Source organism: Triticum urartu, chromosome 5, assembly GCF_003073215.2.
Source record: "Triticum urartu cultivar G1812 chromosome 5, Tu2.1, whole genome shotgun sequence".
NCBI lineage: Eukaryota > Viridiplantae > Streptophyta > Magnoliopsida > Poales > Poaceae > Triticum > Triticum urartu.
This window is the reverse complement of record NC_053026.1, coordinates 239,916,791-239,931,876: the sequence shown is the minus strand read 5'-3', so window position 1 is coordinate 239,931,876 and position 15,086 is coordinate 239,916,791. Positions and strand designations below refer to the sequence as shown.

The following is a 15,086-nucleotide window of genomic DNA, read 5'->3' as shown; positions in this document are numbered from 1 at the left end:
CCCACACTCAAATCAAAAGTTTGGATAAGACAATAGATCCAATAACTTATCACGAGGACCAATCGATGAAGATTTTATCTTTCTTCAACACACACACACACATAAAAGTTATCCCTTAACACGAACTAAGTCAGACAAGCTTTTATCTTCCAACTCTCCAAGTTTTTGTTTAGCTTAACCAACTAGCTCGGGGTATCCAACATGGATTCCTGGAGAAGGAGTGGTTTACAAGAAACCAACTTGATCATGAACCTAGCGGTCAGGTGACAACCTGGTAACACTTCCGACAGGATATTCGGAAAATCACGAACCACCAAAATGTTATTAAGCTCGGGAGCAATCTTGCTTTCGAGGCAAGATGCTATGATCAAAAGAGCGAGGGATTGACACAATCCTAACTCATTGATCGAAAAGTGCACTGGGAATAAGGCTAGGTAGCACGATCAATATTAGGATGATGATTCAGCAACCAACACGCTAAGAATGAAATTATTGTCATTTAACTACCAAGCAATGGAGTTGCTAGGAGTATAGATTTCACGCATCATGATTCACTTGTCAGATAACATGGGGATCAAGGAATGAATAATGATGGCAAGAAGTATCACTGTATCAAGAGTTCATAGGATGGTGTGCAATTTCCATGACATTCTTGATATAAAGATGGTAATACTCCAAGGTAGAACAGAATCAAAAGCTGGATTGGCATTTGATTTGTGGATTACAACTGCTTTGACCCAATCCTGGATATGGATGAGGTACGGGAGTCTGTTTCTCCTAGTCATTCTGGAATAGAATGGCTTGACGAACCACAAGAGTAATAGGCATCGATAACACGAGTGCACGACTACTCCTGGCTACAAATTGATAGACGAAGGTCAGAATACACCTAAAGAGAACAACTCAGGGAACATATAACTTTCTCTAAGTTGTAGATGCATCGGTGAGCATGTTGTATAAACTCAACATGTTTCTTCCGGATAACCCATGCAGAAAGGTAGGATTGGCAGAGTCACAATATGAATGGAGTACTCCTCAAGAGAACCCTGGTTGTGATCTTTTGATCCAACAAACTTCTGCCATAAGTGGTTCATAGTATTTGGAAGAAGGAAATACCACGGACCTCGAGGACTGTTGCAAAGGTTACTAATAACCTAAAGGAACGAGCAAACACTATCAACATGAAGTAAGTAGGGTGAATCTCGGGTTCAAAAACCCAGGAATAGAATGCCTACTAACTAATGGCATCACGGGATGCTTTCGAGAATAATGGCCAGAATCACACACTGGGGATACAAAACATGGCTAGATCACTAGGTGACTACCTAAAACACCTAGGGTCATAATAATAGTTCCAACATATATGTCGAGGCAACAGAGTACCTCAACTCACCGATTAGTGTGATTAATCTGGCCCAAATGGACATCAGGAATAGGAGGAAGGGGTTTGCAATTGCATCAGACTATTTGGAGACCTGGGATGACTCAGACAGCATAACGGCTGTAAATGCTCAAAATATTTGAGACATCCTGCAAAATGGTGGCATAACCACTCAACAACACAATATCAAGGTTCCGAGATCAACTGTCAACATACGGAAGTAGTAGGAATGGAACTGAGGCTTGAAACTATCAATTCTATAAGTCTATGGATTAGTAGCACGTCATCCTGGTAGATAGATGAGAAGGCCTAATTCTTAATCCCCGTAGAAAAGAAGAGGTTGACTCAGATCAGAAGGGCATAGGGTAAAGGAGTAAAAAGAGCCTTACGTTCCATCCCACAATCAATTCCCTTATATAACTAAAGCATTTCTAGACTCAACTTCGACCAGCTTGGCTTGGTAATCCTACTGGCAGTCAGGCTCTGATACCAAAGCTGTCAGGACCCCGATTCCAAGTCACATCAATCTAGCCGGTAACACCTCATATCACTTTGCGGCCTCACGCACGGTATTCCCATGGGTGTCGCCTTACCATGGCCGGGACCGTTTGCGCCTTTTGGCTCACGTATATGATAGTGTCACTAGCATCCATATGATAGAGAACCCGGGCCGACATGGCTAGTCGTGAACCCAAAGCGACACTAACCTATGGGGACAGGCATAGATGAATCACATCGAGCATGTCGGTCAGCCGCGTGTGAATCCGGGCTGTAGCACCGGGCTAATAGGACTCCGGAAACCCGGGCTGTAGTAGGCTAGGCAGGACTTCGGATGTCACCGCGTGACATTTCCCCGAAGGGACAGACACAGGAACGAAGTGAAACACATGCCGACCAGTCAGGTGTCCTGAGCAGTAGTGCTGGGCTAACAGGACTCCGGTGAACCGGGCTGTAGCGGACTACTATGGCTCATGGAAGCACTAGACTACATTTCCCCATAAGAGAGGCTGCCAAGGATAAACAACTCGATTGTCGGATCCCACACATACCAAGCATTTCAATCATACACACAATATGCTCAATATGTGTAAATACAACATGGCATCACAACATAACTCTATGACTCAAGTATGTATTCATTAGGCTCCGAGGAGAGAGATATTACAAACATGGGTCTCATGACCCAACAATCATAGCATACAAATCAAAGCACATGCGGAAGCTTAACTTGTTTGAGTACAGACAACTACAAATGAAGAAGGCTGAGAAGCCTGACTATCTACCAGATCTTGCCGAGAGCACAAGATCGTAGCTGAGGTATCAAGCTAAACGTTGAAGTCCACACGGAACTACCAGCAAGACTGAAGTCTCTCTGCAAAAACATAAATTAAGCAAACGCGAGTACAAATGTACTCAGCAAGACTTACATCAGAACTAACTACATATGCATCGGTATCAACAAGGGGGGTGGTGGAGTTTAACTGCAGCAAGCCAGCTTTGACTCAATGGCTAACCTGAACTACGACTGCAAGCAACTCTTTTGAGGTGGCGCACACGAGTCCACATATTCACCATATCAATACACCACTATGGATCTGCTCCCGCCTCCCTACGAGAACGCCATCCATAGCACTCACGCTTATCTTGCGCATTTTAGAGTATCCATTTTCACTTGTCTATGAACTATGCAAGGGGTCCAAGTTTCCATATCCGAGGAATCCCGCTATTCGAATAGATAATGAAAACCCTGCAGGGGTGTACTTCTTCACACACGCTCCCACCACTTACCGTCGTTTATACGACATGTACTCGGCAACCTTCATGCGGAAGCCCAACGATGGTGTCAGCCATGGCCTACCTAAACACTCAAGTCTCTAGTCCAGGTTTATCGCCTATCCAGGTTCCATCCGCAGGGAGTTCGGCCGAGGTTTCCACATACGGCCCCGAACGATGTGAACAGGGTTCCCGAGACACCAAACGGGCGCCCGGTACACTGTGCCATGGTGTATCTACCGCATCATAGCCCACCCCTAGGGTCAGCGCTACGCACGGCCGCCAACACATAACCTACAAACACCAGAAACTAGTTGCAACTCCTGGACAGAGTACTTGGGTGATTAAGAAGCCGAGAGGGTCTATTAAGGATCCCAATGAGTGGTAGTAGCTGTTCATCGATCACAGACACAGAACTCAGTTCCTAAGAACGGTTTCAATGAGACAACCCACCATGCACTCCTACATGGCCTCTCACCGCTACCTTTACCAAATCGTGTTCACACACTTAGCTCACACACAGTAGGACATGTTCATCACTGTTCCAATTCATCCCCGATGAATCAGACCTGACTCAACTCTAAGCAGTTGCAGGCATGACAAAAAAGCATGAATGAGTAGGCACATCAGGGCTCAAACAACTCCTACTCATGCTAGTGGGTTTCATCTATTTACTGTGGCAATGACAAGTCATCCAGAGGATAAGGGGTTCAACTACCGCAGCAAGTAACAGATGAATCGTTGCTGTCCTAATGCAGTAAAAGAGAGCAGGAGCGAGAGAGTGGGATTGTATCGGAATGAACAAGGGGTTTTTGCTTGCCTAGCACTTCTGAAGATAATATAGTTCTTCATCGGTGTCATCGAACTCGTCGTCGGAACCACGTCTATCGAGAGGGGACAAATACCGGCAAACAAAGAGGAACACAATCAATGCAATGTAACAATTATGATGCATGATAATGTCATGGCAATATGCTGTTGATTGAGCTAATGCAACTAGCAACCATATTAAATGAAGTTGGTTTGAACCAAGGGTTCAAATTCAAACTCCATATGTGCTTATTTAAATGTCAATTATGCAAATTGCCATGTACAGCAACCCTAGGTTGTTCAAACATGGATGCAAATGCCATAAACAGATTCCTTGAATTTTTTTGATAATTTTTCATATATAATTTATTTCATTCTGAGTTGTAGATTATTTTCTATGATTTTTGGAAGTTTAGGGGATTTTCTGAAAATAAATAAATCATTTAGATTTATTTAAAATACAGAAAAGCATTTACTGCGTCAGTCTTGCATCATGCTGACGTCAGCAGGTCAACAGGCGCCGCCAGGTCAAACCTAACCTGTGGGGCCTGCTGGTCAGTGACTAAGGGCTGGTTAGGGTCGCAGACAGGTGGGGCCCAGTCAATGGCCACGTCAGCATGGTCAATGCTGACGTGTGGGGCCACTGTGATTAGTTAATACTAAACATAACTATGGATGCTTGCACGACGTGAAGATCTGGTGGGCGTGCTCGGCTCCTAGGAGCGCTCTGAGTGCAGTGGTGGGTTCGGACGCGTGCTTGCACTGCCGTAGTCGCGGTGGCGACATGACCAGCGGCGAGGAGCTGTCGGCTCCGATGGCCAGGGTGGCTAGAAGGCACGGGTGAGCACGGGGAGAGAGGGAAAAGAGGCAGGGGCTCACGGCGAATCCGGTAGAGGCAACAGCGAGGCCGGGGAGGGACTGGAGCTCGCGAATCCCCGAAGAGTTTGCCGGCGGCCAGAGGTTGAAGATGATGTCGTGGGCGACGCTGCAGGGCTTCCGGCGGGGCGCAGCTCGGTGGAGAGGAAGAGGGGGTCGAGGCGGAGCCTCTGGACTCATCGGTAGGGCGAGGGGTGGTCGGTGGCTGCGGCGGCAGCGAGCGGCGGCGACGGCTCCGCTCGGCTTCGGGAGAGAGAGCGAGACAGAGGAGGGGGAAAGAACGAGAGAGAGTGAGAGAGGAGCGGGGCGTCTCCGTGGCACATCCAAAAGAGCCGGGGCGTCATGGTGGAAGCAGGTGCTGGCGCGCGCGCGGCGACCACGCGCCCTGCCTACTGGCATGAGGAGGAAGACGACAGAAAGAGCTGCGGTGATGGGCTGGGCTGCACAGTTGGGCCGCCAGGTGGGCTAGGTGAGCTCTTCTCTCTCTCTCTCTCTCTCTTTTCTAATTCTTTGTGTTTTGCATTTTCTGTAATTTGTTTTGATTTAGTTTTAGACACTAAATCATTTTTGTTGCTTCTGATAATTCTTATAGAGACTAGTTGGATTATTCCAAAGCCCTTCACCAAATATCAGAATTATTGGACATATCTATATACCTATACCTATACTAATTACATACTCCCTAGAAATTACCACATTAATTAGTAAATTAGAGCCGTTAATCACGTGGGTCCGAATTATAACGGTATAGATTAGCTAATAATTACCACATTAATCAATAAAAGTGTCACCGTTTTTCTGTTAAAAATAGGCTCACAAGATGAGATAACACCAGCCCTTCATCATTCTTTCTCTCCACGCAAAGTTTTTTTTAGATCTATCTCCACGCAAAGTGAAAATAATCCACCGTCCTTTTGTCTCTCCCATGAAAAAAAAACTATTCCCCTATGCCTTCCTCTCCATAATTTTTCTGGAGACCAAGCCCCATCGAAGTATTCCATCCATCGTCCCTTCCTCTCTCTTCCATCTCTCTCTTCACGGTTGAAATCAAAGCTACTACTCTCTCAAACTAATGCAATCAAGTTGGGCCATGGATCTGCCGTGGTGAAGGGGTTACTTCCTTAAATTTGTTTTTCTTGATCTAGATCTGGTTCGTATCTCACAAATTTTCTTTTGATTTTTTTCTTGCCAGTTCACCATCCTATCTTTTCTTCTGGATTCGGATTCAACTACTTTTTTTTCTATCATTTGATCATGTTGTGCACGAATTCGTCCTATTGGATTTGGATTGAACCCTGAATCTTCTCCCGTAATTTTTTTGGATACCTAATGGAGATTGGTTCAGAGCCGAGCTATGCCAATCAGGCGATTCAAAGCCCGGCTATGACCATAAGGCGAGCCTATAATTAGAACTATCAACATTAACTTCAAAGTGCCTCCAGTTGGTTGTTTTTGTAATGAACCCGGTAAGCATCCAGTAGACAGAGCCATAATTTTCTGTTGGCAATTCCCATGACAGCAGGTTCTACCAAGCTAATTTCTTTTTGAGCCTGCAACGGAACATGTATGCCTCAAAATTTGAAGTATGATTGTATTTTTTGTGTTATTAGCAATCAGCAATGGATAGTCCAATTCTTTCTTATGTAAATTCATACTGTAATTTTTGTGTTGTTAGCAATCATCAGGCAATGTATATTTCAATCTTTCTCATGTAAATTCGTATGACTAAGTTCGAACACTTTATTTAGAGGATCTTAAATTTTTATTATATAAGCATAGTGTGTACGTTTTCAGATTTTCATCACAAAAGAAGCAAGTCTGTATTTTTGTCAGAATTTCAGGGGGAAGAAGTCTACAGAGTACACAATTCTTACATAAATGATTTGGGGAATTTTGATGTTACACATGGTCATTCACAGATGTAGTTGTTGAGCAACTATCTTATCATTCCATCATATAAGGATCTCAGCCTCCCAGTTGTCTATTTCATTAATCAAGTGACCAGTACGGTTGTGCTAATGGAGGTAAGTCAAAATACTTATTCAACCTTCGGTACGTCCACGACAAAAGAAGGGTATAGAGAGGAGGTAGCAAAACGGGCATGCTCGGCTAGCTTTAAGTTTTGATCTGCATCATTAAGTTTTACAAGATTACTGATTTACAACTATGTTGACTGGATCTACTAGCATATATGGGTCATTGCTCCATGTTTTCAAACATGCAAGTGGCATGTATTCCAATAATTATCTGCATATGTATGAATCATGGTAGGGATGTGATCTCGAAAATAGTTGAATACAGTAGAAGTTCCCAGATTATCTTGAATATCTTACTGTCTGTCTAAGGTCTCTTTAGTATAGCTCAGGTTGACCTAATTTTCCTATAAGCTCAATAAATAATGTGTTGTCACATATCCAAAATATTCTTTAGTTCTCTTGGTAGGAGCACCTCATAGGGATGCATGCCTTGCTCGAATGTCCACAAAATCATGTTAATATAATGGATTATGCTGAGTAGAATGCTTGAATTGTTTCCTATTGTTAGAGTGCACTGTTTGTATTGCATTCATATACATGTAATTGAACATATGGTTAGCAAGTTCAGTCAACCAAGATGGTTCAGTCAAAATGATATCAAATTATAAGGTTATATCTACACTGATTCTCCGTTCATTGATAGACGACAAGATACTTATTTTCTTGCACACAACAAAATTTCAATATATCCAAGGTCTCAAAAAGATTGAAATAGAAGAACAAAGCTTCACATTTTCTAGCATTGATGTTCCTTCCACAAGAGATGACTAGAAAATTTACTTTCCGGTACAACTATATTTTTTGAAATCATTAATTTCAATGTTTTCTGCATACTAACACCACTTTTTTTCAGCAGTTGTTGTTGCCATAGCAACTTACATCGGGCATACTGAAGAAACAGACATTCATGGGATTTGAAAGATTCATGATATTGTGATTCGAATTGAGTGAGTATATTCGAGGAACCTAAACGAGTACACGTGCTAATAGTTACGACTCTTGGAATATACATGGATGAAAAAGTTAATGCGACAAGGTCAACCAAATTGATGAGGATTATTTGGGCCGTGTCATCTCTGTAACATAAAAACTATTAGATATTTGATAGGCCCGTATTTATATCAATAAGATTCAAGTATTGCTATGCGTATATTTATTGTATAGGAAAGTTAATACCAAGTGTATACATACTACTCACTATCATCTACAAGTGCAACTAGAGTTTATGTCAATTTGAATATCATCAGACAGTCCAATACCTTTAAATGTAAAAATTGGTGCACCTGACGTTGATTTTAACACGGCGAAAGGGAGAACCAATTAAAGACTTAACAGCTCATGTGAAGATGATGTGCTGATTGTTATGATACAGCAATTAGGTGTTCTTTAGCTAGAATCTCCTATTTATTTATTTTCTTTTAGCTTCCCTATGACTTATGTGTAGTGAAAGATTAGCAGATTGATTCGGAAGGATTCCTCTGTCAAGTGATTTTATTGTAGGTATGTTAGCTTATGTAAGTTAATAATCCATTTGGTAGTATCTGTTAGGAAGTACTTTATTTTAAGAGACCATCCTTCCAAATTTGATTTCGATAACAATTGTCTTTTGTGAAGATCTTTCTCTGAATATTTCAGTTCACGGTCAATGGTCTAGATGGTGTAATTCCCTAATCTATTTATAAATTGTTTGAACTTTTCAAAGTGATCAGATTGTATATAGACAACTGGTTATGATGTGTGATATAGTTGCCTTGGTACACTTGCATTAGTTAATGTCTGCAGATCTCTGCTTATATGATATTTCAGATGGTAAAGAATTTAGTGAAGAATAATTGACTGTGGAATCACCTGGTAATATCCTTAGTAAGGCAACTCTCCTGTTTTGCAGCGAAATCTTAGGTGATCTGTAAACTTCAAAAAAACATGGTGATGATGGTGCCACCGTATGTCCTCATAGGTTTTCTTTTTTGGATAATTTATACTAGGTGGCATATGTATTAAAATTATAAGAATAAATTAATATTTGACCTCTTCTTTTTGTAACTAATAATGGATTTCGTTAATTAAGTCACATGTTTTTTAAAAAAATTGAATATGTCAGCTAAGAGGACTTTGACTACCTTTTTAGAAAGTATTCAAGGTACTGAGTAATGAGAAATGAAAGCTCCGATCTTGGTAGTGGGATAGCAGTAAGATGATACCTTTGAATAACTAAATAAAAACTACATGTAGTTTCTACGGCTCTCCAAGTTTGTAGTCTTATAAGCTCATATAAGCTCACAAATAAGATATATGTGGAGGGCAACTGTTCTGTCATCATTTTACACACATGCCTTATTATTAAGCAAAAAATCATAAGAAAATAATTGGGGTGACTACACCAATAATAAGATGTCATCAAATCTTCTCAAATTGGTACTACATCACTTTATATGCCTGTTAAAATTCTATAGTAACTTTAGGGTCCGCTATTTTTATGAACCAGGAGCCTCAAATGTGTTTTGTTGCAGTGTTGTGCTTCTTGCAAGTGAATGTTTTACATAACATTTAGTATGCTAACTTGGATTATGTGCCTATATAACCAAGCTAAGTAAAACACTACAGACTTTAAGTCGCTTTGCAATATCGTCATTAATATGAGCCAATGAATACTCTAATTGTTCATTGATATCATCATTATATGTTTTATTGCACAATACAATCTACGATTTGAAGTACCTTTAAATTTGGAACCTTTTTTTTAGCATTTAGCATGAGAAAATATATACTATGCTTTAGCAAACCAAAATTTGCATGTATCCACAAAATCGTTGAAAAGGCTATTGTTGTATTTTCTATATTTTATATTTCTACACAGTATGTATCTAACAAATGATTTTAGTACGTTTAGTTACATGTCTAAAAAATGACTAGCTCGTGCAGATGCATGGGTTGATGACTAGTATTAATTAATTAATAAATATATATCCAATGCAAATATTGTTTTAAGTTTTACCTCTTGCCAATATTTTCAGAGACTAAGAGGAACATTTTCTTGGACTTTTTTGAAAAGATTTTAATGTTGATTATTTTTGAAGTGATTTATGAGGGTTTTAACTAACCTCAATTCAACTTTCAGAATTTAGACATGATGCATGATGCTCACTCAGGTAATTAGTTACAAGCAAAATCTAGGGTTGTGACAATCAGAACATGGAAATACAAGGCATGGCATGAATCTACTCAAAGCATATAACAAAAGTCCCTTACTGACCATAAGCCAAAAGGGCACAGAAAACATGATGGCACCCACGTAAACATAGCAAGTTTCGTTAACAGATTCAGACTTAGCAGAAAACTAGACATGGCAAAAACAGAGTTACGTAGGCATGTTTGCGAGCTCGAGCACTCAACACAACGTATTGCATGACAAGCTAAGCATACTACCAGCAAGAAGACATGTTCTTGAAGCTAACCAAAGCAAGAACAAACTCATAGCATGCATGGATCAACTACAACAACCTTGGCAAAATTGATCAACACATAAACAATCTGCTAGGAACATTTTATAGCAAAAGTAGAGCAAGATAGAGTCATGCTAGGGTACTCCATAAATGCAAATAAGGACATGGATGGATATAACATAATTATATGCCAAAATCATCCTTACTAAACATGCTCAAAAGAGGCATGGATCACTCTGTAGCAACATGAATACATGTCATAAAAATAACAGCAGGAAAAGGACTTTGCATGATTGTGCTAGTCACCACATTGATCACAAAAATACATGGCATACACCCCTGTAAAGATGGCATGACATATAACAAAACACATGTAGGGCTCAAGTACATATGCAACACACAATAATCAAGGCAAAAATGACAAATGCTCATAATCTGATAAGAATCAGAAGCTAACATTTTATAGCACTCTTGAAACAGCAATTAGGGCATCAATATGGACTCAAACAAGCATGGCACAATGGAACAAAATGAATAGCACAATCAGATGAACATTTTGGCAGATCATGCGCATGAAACGGAGCAGTATGCAACAAGTTATGGCATGATGAACAGAGCACCAGAATATGCAAATTTCAGGACTTAGTGGAAAAAACCAGATGAGCGGGGAATACTAAATCACGCACTGGGCGAGGGGTGGAGGGGCTCGCTTACCATGGGCCTTGGGCCAGGACAAGGGGGAGGAGGCAGATCGGGCCGGCTCTGATTGGGCCGTACGCGGGGCCCACGCGAGGTGGCGCCTGTCGTCGTCCTCCTCGATCCAGAGGGGATCGAGGGAAAGCAGGGGGCGGCGGCGCATCTCCGGCGAGGTGGGGCGGCGCTCCAACGGTGGCCTTCGGCGGACGGAAGGAACAGACCGCGGCGACTCGGATCCGGCGGATCCCGTCCGCGGGCGTGGGTTGAGGCGACGCACGGCGGCCCAGATGCGGGCTGGCGGTGGAGCTCGGTGTGGGCGGCGGCGCGAGGCGGCCCGGGGCTGCGGCGGGCGAAGAGCCCCGGCGAAGGCGGCGGGCGAAGTCCTGGTGCGGTTGGCGGCGCACGGGCCGAGCGGCGGCAGGGACCGGGCCTGCGTGGGCCCGCGATGGGCTCTGCGGGCCGGTGGCGCGGAGGAGAGAGAGAGGGCCGGCAGTGGCGACGTGGCGCGATCTGATTGGCGTGGGGCGGCGGCTGGACGTGTTCGGCCGCCGGGCGGACATGTCCGGTGGCGCGGGGAGGTGGAAGCTAGGGTTTCGACCCGGATTTGGACGGGGGAGGGCATATATATAGGTAGATGGAGTTAGGAGAGTCCAAATGAGGTGCGGTTTTCGGCCACGCGATCGTGATTGAACGACCGAGAGGATGGAGGGGGTTTGGATGGGTTTTGGGCCACTTTGAAGGGGTGTTGGGCCGCAAGACAAACGAGGCCTTTACGGTTCTCCCGTTAACCGTTGGAGTACCAAACGAACTTCAAATGGCACGAAACTTGACAGGCGGTCTACCGGTGGTGAACCAAGGATGCCTGGCAAATCTCGGTCCAATCCGAGAACGTTTAACACCCAAACACGAAAAGAGGCAAAAGGAGGGCGCCGAAGGACATAGGAGTGTCGGATTGAGAAACGGACACCAGGGAAAATGCTCGGATGCATGAGACGAACACGTATGCAAATGCGATGCACATGATGACATGACATGAAATGCATGACACGCAAAAAATGACACGGCAACAACAGCGAATAACTGGAGGACACCTGGCGCATCGGTCTTGGGGCGTCACAGACGAGCGATGGTCTTTTCCTACCAATCTATCCCTCTAGGAGCATGCGCGTAGTGCTTAGTTTTGATGACTTGTAGATTTTTGCAATAAGTATGTGAGTTCTTTATGACTAATGTTGAGTCCATGGATTATACACACTCTCTCCCTTCCACCATTGCTAGCCTCTCTTGTGCCGCGCAACTTTCACCGGTACCATAAACCCATCATTTACCTTCCTCAAAACAGCCACCATACCTACCTATTATGGCATTTCCATAGCCTTTCCGAGATATATTGCCATGCAACTTTCCACCGTTCCGTTTATTGTGACATGCTTCATCATAGTCATATTGCTTTGCGTGATCAAGTAGTTGACATCGTATTTGTGGCGTGGCCACCATTCATAATTTTTTTATACATGTGACTCTTGATTCATTGAACATCCTGGTACACCGCCGGAGGCATTCACATAGAGTCATATTTTGTTCTAAGTATCGAGTTGTAATTCTTGAGATGTAAGTAAATAAAAGTGTGATGATCTTCATTATTAGAGCATTGTCCCATGTGAGGAAAGGATGATGGAGACTATGATTCCCGGCAAGTCGGGATGAGACTCCGGACGAAAAAAAGGCCATAAAAAAGGCCCAAACAAAAAAATGAGAGAAAAAGAGAGAATGGGCAATGTTACTATCCTTTTTCCACACTTGTGCTTCAAAGTAGGACCATGATCTTCATGATAGAGTCTCTTATGTTGTCACTTTCATATACTAGTGGGATGTTTCATTATAGAACTTGGCCTGTATATTCCAATGATGGGCTTCCTCAAATTACCCTAGGTCTTCGTGAGCAAGCAAGTTGGATGCACATCCACTTAGTTGCTTTTGTTCAGCTTTCATACACTTATACCTCTAGTGCATTCGTTACATGGCAATCCCTACTCACTCACATTGATATCTATCGATGGGCATCTCCATAGCCCATTGATACGCCTAGTTGATGTGACACCTCTTCCTTCCTTTTTTCTTCTCCACAACCACCATTCTATTCCACCCATAGTGCTATGTCCAAGGCTCGCGCTCATATATTGCGTAAAAGTTGAAAAAGTTTGAAAAGACTAAGTATGAAACAATTGCTTAGCTTGTCATCGGGGTTGTGCATGATGGGACCATTTTGTGTGACGGAGATGAAGCATGGACAAACTATATGATTTTGTAGGGATGAGCTTTCTTTGGCTATGTTATTTTGAGAAGACATAATTGCTAGGTTAGTATGCTTGAAGTATTATTATTTTTATGTCAATAATAAACTTTTGTCTTGAATCTTTTGGATCTGAACATTCATGCCACAATAAAGAAATTACATTGAAAATTATGTTAGGTAGCATTCCACATCAAAAATTCTGTTTGTATCATTTACCTACTCGAGGACGATCAGGAATTAGGCTTGGGGATGCTTGATACGTCTCCAAAGTATCTATAATTTTTGATTGTTCCATGCTATTATATTATCTGTTTTGGATGTTTAATGGGCTTTACTATGCACTTTTATATTATTTCTGGGACCAACCTATTAACCGGAAGCCCAGTGCCAGTTTCTGTTTTTTCCCTCTTTTAGTGTCTCGTAGAAAAGGAATATCACACGGAATCCAAAACGCAACGAAACCTACACGAGGATCTTTCTTGGAAGAAACGCAAACCAGGAGACATGGAGTTGATGTCTGGAACTCCGTGAAGCTTCCACAAGGCAGGATGGCGCGCCCAGGGGGAGGCGCGCCCCCACCCTTGTGGGCCCCATGGAGCTCCACCGACGTACTTCTTTCGCCTATATATACTCTTATACCCTAAAAACATCTAGGAGAGCCATGAAACCACTTTTCCACCGCCGCAACCTTCTATAACCGTGAGATCCCATCTAGGGCCTTTCCCAGTGATCTGCCGGAGGGGGATTCGATCGCGGAGGGCTGCTACATCAACACCATAGCCTCTCCGATGATCTGTGAGTAGTTTACCATAGTCCTTCGGGTCCATAGTTATTAGCTAGATGGCTTCTTCTCTCTCTTTGGTTCTCAGTACAAAGTTCTCCTCGATGTTCTTGGAGATCTATTCGATATAATACTTTTTTGCGGTGTGTTTGCCGAGATCCAATGAATTGTGGATTTATGATCAAGTTTATCTATGAACAATATTTGGTTCTTCTGCGAACTCTTATATGCATGATTTGATATCTTTGCAAGTCTCTTCGAATTATTGGTTTAGTTTGGCCTACTAGATTGATCTTTCTTGCAATGGGAGAAGTGCTTAGCTTTGGGTTCAATCTTGCGGTGTCCTGTCCCGGTGACAGTAGGGGCAGCAAGGCACGTATTGTATTGTTGGCATCGAGGATAAAAAGTTGGGTTTTATATCATATTGCTTGAGTTTATCCCTCTACATCATGCCATCTTGCCTAAAGCATTACTCTGTTCCTATGAACTTAATACTCTAGATGCATGCCAGATAGCGGTCGATGTGTGGAGTAATAGTAGTAGATGCAGAATCGTTTCGGTCTACTTAACACGGACATGATGCCTATATTTCATAATCATTGCCTAGATATTCTCATAACTATGCACTCTTCTATCAATTGCTCGGCAGTAATTTGTTCACCCACCGTAATACTTGCTATCATGAGAGAAGCCACTAGTGAAACCTATGCCCCCCGGGTCTCTTTATCATTATATTGCATCTCTTTCATTATCACATCTCGTTTACTATTTTGCAATCTTTTACTTTCCAATCTACACAACAAAAATACCATAAATATTTATCTTATTATCTTTATCAGATCTCACTTTCACAAGTGACTGTGAAGGGATTGACAACCCCTTTATCATGTTGGTTGCGAGGTTCTTGATTGTTTGTGCAGGTACTAGGTGACTTGCATGTTATCTCCTACTAGATTGATACCTTGGTTCTAAAAAACTGAGGGAAATACTTACG

General features: G+C 42.5%; 1 long non-coding RNA gene across 2 annotated transcripts; it reads left to right on the top strand.

The window, feature by feature from the left end:
• The first annotated feature begins 5,678 nt into the window (after window positions 1-5,678).
• LOC125508484 lies at window positions 5,679-8,119 on the top strand. Of its 2 annotated transcripts, none has more exons than XR_007283526.1 (2): window positions 5,679-6,864; window positions 7,733-8,119. It is a non-coding gene; the product is annotated as an uncharacterized LOC125508484 (long non-coding RNA). The 2 variants fall into 2 exon arrangements; XR_007283527.1 differs by having other exon boundaries at window positions 7,730-8,119.
• The last annotated feature ends 6,967 nt before the right edge of the window (window positions 8,120-15,086 follow it).